Genomic DNA, 4,400 nt, shown 5'->3' with positions numbered 1-4,400 from the left:
CCCCCCTCTGTCACCCTTGCTGCCTGTTGCCCCATGTCCCTTAGTCTGTGGCCAGGCAGCTGGGAGTCCTGGCTCCTCTCCATCCCCTGATGTTTGCAGCTCTACCCAGCTGATGCCTCTGCTTGTGCCGCTCCCGAGGGGCAGGGTCACCACCTGGCCTTGGGACCTGCCTGCATTTTAAGCCATTTCTGTGGCAGAGGCTTTATAGCGTTGCATAACCTGTCCCATGCATGTATGGGACTGTGCATCTCTGCTGCGATACACGTGCTGCTTCTGCATGCCTGCCATGGGCCACCACCTGAGCCCAGCTAATGGGGCCAGCAGAGGAGCAAACCTGCTGCAGGGACACGGGGCCAGGTGGCAGCAGGAGAGGGAGCGGAGCAGCCAGAGAGCAGAATTAGTGCAGGGCCCGTGTTAGAAGCAGTGAGCTGGAGCTGTGCAAAGGCGAAGCATCGCTCTGATCTCAGGAGCGTTTGCTGAGTAACAGCAGGAGCTGCGGGGCTTCAAAGTAGTCTGTGATGGGAAACGGTGGCAGCCCCATTGCTGGAGAAAGTTAAATGATGTGGGATGGGGGGAGCACCGGGAGCAGTCCTGGTTGGAGGGGATGGATGAGACAAGCGGATGCTCCCAGACTGTTTTGTACGTGCAAGGGGCTGCGTCCCCCTCGGTACAGGATGGATAAGGAGGAGCAGACTGACTCTGGGCACTAACCTCCCTCTCCTTGTCCTCTCTGGCTGGATCGGCGGCTGCCCTCTCCCTGGGCACACAGGAGGTTCTGCAGCAGCCAAGCAGAGGGCTCGAGTCCTCCCTGTCCCTCTCACTCCCCTCCACCCCTCCTCCCTCACCCAGAGAGCGTCTCTGTGTGTAATTCATGCAGCTCTCCTCCCTCTGTCTCTCTGCCGCTGAAGGTCACCTTCCTTGCCTGGGCTGGATTTTCACATATTGATTGCTTGGCTCTAACAGCCAATGTCTCAGTGAGCTCCCGATCTCACGCCAGCTCAGCATCTTGCTGCTCTCTGGGAGAAGCATCTCCATATGGGCCCCCCTCCTCCTCCATCCTGCCCTCCCCCTCCACGCTCTCCTCCCAGCCCTGGCCATGCATCATTAACCGGCACCAAAACAGAGATGGGAAAGTCTTTGAGCCCTGGAGAGCAGCAGCCTTCTCCCTCCTCTGCCCCTCTGTCTCCTGGGGAGCACAACATGAGCACGCTCCTTCCCTTGGGTTGATTTAGGAGGAGCTGGGACAGCGTGTGGCATCCTGGCAGGGACTCAGTGTGCTGCTACGCCTGTCCGTGAGCTGCCTCCATCCTCTTCTGCTCAGGCTTCTTCCTGCAGGTCCTCATCCCCCAGTGGGAAAGGAGCTCCTCTCCCATTACCGTGCCCATCCCTCTTCCCGCTCCCCCCTCCTCACCCAGATTTCTTCTCTGCTCTCCTCCCACCAGCATGACCAGGAGTTCCCTGTGCCAAGCTGGGCCATGTCCCTTGGCCACCGCCTGGGGACAGAGCCATCCTTTTCCAGCTTCTCAGCCAGAGCAGCGCAGGCAGCCTACTGCAGGGCTGGGGGGGGCCAGGTCAGGAGCAGAGCGGTGGTGGCTGGGGTTAGGGACCTGAAACAGGAATCAGAGCGGCAGGAGGAGGAGGATGGAGGCTCTTAGCCCTCCTGGGACCTGGGCAAGCTGGGAAGAGGACACAGAGATAACACAGGCCTCCCTGTCTGGGACAGTGGCCATGTCTGTGTCAGCCCTGTCCCCCACCCGCGCCCAGGGCAGACAACCAATGGATTTATTGGTCAAGTGCAAAATCAATGGCAGGATGGAAAAAGGCCACTGAACTGTGGACGCTGACAAGCTCCTGGCCTCCTCCGGCTAGAAATCACCCTTAAGCGCTGCTGGGGAGGAAGCGCTGTGGCCCAGCTTGCTCAGCGAGTGAGGCACGGATGATAACAGCTTTATTTATAGCACTTAACTGGCTGTTGGCTCAAGGCACTGATTTGTGCTTAGCGTGCGATCGTTTAGGGCGGCTGTTTGTGCAGCTCATGGCTGGAGCGCTCGTGCAGCCCCGCTGAAGCCCTCGGCGAGCTCCCACCGCCCAGCATCGGGGCAGGATTTTGCCCGGGTTCGATGTGTCCCTCTCCCTGTCCCCAACCCAGGCGGCTGGCCTGGGACCAGGCTCCCCTGGACTGACTAGAAACTCATTTTCCTGCCTATATTTATACAGCATCTCATCTGGAGAAATCCCAATCGGTGCCTTAGGGTCTGAAGAGGTTGTAAATCCCTAACACTAATGGAGTAATTAATAGTGGCCACCCGGGGAGAGCTGTGTCACTGCTCAGTTTCCAGATCTGTCCTCCTTCTTTTTTCTGAAGGATCCCAGTGCTGGGATTCATTAGGTGGGAGCTGCAAAGGCTCTGGAGATGAAAGCACTGTTCATGAATTATCACCGGGGTGCAGACAGCTGCCCGGGCCCCTTCAGGGAAACTCAACAATGGGAATAGAGGGGGGAGAAAAACTGCTTGAGCTTTTCCTCTCCCCATTTTCCACTTCACCACTGGAAAAAGGAGGAGGAAAAACACAGCAAAAGGAAGAGAAAGAAGAAAACACATTCTTTCCCTCTTCACATCCGCCTCCCCCCAAATTGTGAATGTTTAGCATAAAAATAATCTGTAGAAAACCAGCCCCCTCCCTGCAGCGCGCTGCGGGTCTCCTAAGGGCCGGGGGCTTTCCTGCCTCTCCTTCTCCACCCTGCTCCGGAGCAAGCGGGACTCCTTGCCGTGAGCTGCTCCAGGATGGGATATGCGACCAAGATACAGCTATTATTAGCAATGTTGCGTTAGGTCTTGTCAACAGGAGCCCTGATGCCTGGGAAAGGCTCTGTGACGGGAGGCACGTGTCCTCCGGGAGGGGGGGGGCCCCCCCAGCTTAACCCAATTCCTATGGAGGGAAGAGCTCGAAGGAGCCTGGTTTTGCCGGGGAGGGGGTTTGGGTGTGGGTGCAGGGAGGCTGGGGGTGATGGAGCAGAGGAGGGGGGAGTCTCTGCTGGAAGCACTGCACCCAGGGAGATGCGGCTGGTCTGGAGGACGCTTGAGCCCGTGGCATGTGAGCTGGTGTCCCTGTTGCAGCCAGGAGCGACACTGTCGCCTCCTTGGCGGGGTGAAAGCTGCTTGGTGTCTCCCCAAAATGGGGGCATTTCCACCCTGACGCTGCTCCCAGCCTAAGGGCACCTGGATCCTCCCCCCGCGCAGTCCTGGCCTGTTGCTGCAGAGGGAAGAGTTTCTCCAGCATTTCCAAGGTGACCCTCTGTTCCTGCACCATCTCCCATCCGCTGGCTGAGCATGCCAAAACGTCTGACCGGGGAAAAATGATGAAATGGAGAAAAATGCCAATAAGTATGGCTCTTCCGTGCTGCCAGCCAGGCTTTTCCAGGGCTGCTGGGACAAGGACCTGCTGGCCATGCGGGTCTCCCCCACCAGGGATTCATTCCCCAGCTCAGGGCTTCCCCACTCCTGGCTTTAGACTTCATTTTTTTTTTTTAATTGACCTGAAGCCAAACTCTTTCAAGCAAGAATTGGGCGGCCACATGTTGTTTAGGGATGGTGCACCCCTAAGGAAAGAGCTTGGTGCGGCAGCAGCCGGCGTGTTGGTGTGCCATGGACCCCGAGCGGGAGGAGGAGAGCCGAGCTTGGCATGCCTGATTGATCACCGTCTTTTAAAATAACCAGCAGGAGCCTGGATCTTCCGTTTCTGTAGGATGTGGAAAACCTGGAGAGGGGGAAGAGAGAAACAGCTTTGAGAGAGCGAGTGCAAGTATTGCTAATTTATGATCAGAGAAATATACGTTTGAGTTTGAAGATTACAGGGAAAGGACCTGGTGTTCAGCCGATGATAAATCTGTTTTATCAGGGGGTTGTGAAAAGGCTTCCCCACAGGGCAAATTGCGGGAACGCAGAACGTAATTACCCCGAATTCAAATTTGAGTAATTATTTCTACCTACCTGTCACTCCCCTGGTGCTTTCAGCTGGATGGAGAGGTTTTGCTTTCCCTCGCCTCTCTGCTTAAGAGCCAAAGCCATTGTGCAGCACCGCTGGGCTCTCTGAAGAGCTGGGCCAGCCCTGCCTGTGGGAAGGCACTTGCTTGCGAGGCTTTGGGGCTCACCGCTGTCCCACCCCACCCTGAGAACTGCCCTTTCGCTGTCTTTTTCCATGGCTGCTGGGTAGGGTCTGTCAGACGTTGCTTTCTGCAACCGCATTTGCACCCAGGCAGGGAGGAGGCAGGCGGACCGGGGTGGGGGGGGATTTGGGTGGCTGCTTCCCAGGATGTCCTGACCCTTGCAGAGAGGGCAGCACCCTCTTGGGTAGCGGGGACCCGTGGGGAGAGCCCATGCACAGGGCCAGGACATTGAC

The sequence above is a fragment of the Pygoscelis adeliae genome, unplaced genomic scaffold (assembly GCF_000699105.1).
Source record: "Pygoscelis adeliae isolate BGI_AS28 unplaced genomic scaffold, ASM69910v1 Scaffold197, whole genome shotgun sequence".
NCBI lineage: Eukaryota > Metazoa > Chordata > Aves > Sphenisciformes > Spheniscidae > Pygoscelis > Pygoscelis adeliae.
The sequence above is the reverse complement of the archived record's forward strand: the minus strand, read 5'-3'. Positions refer to the sequence as shown.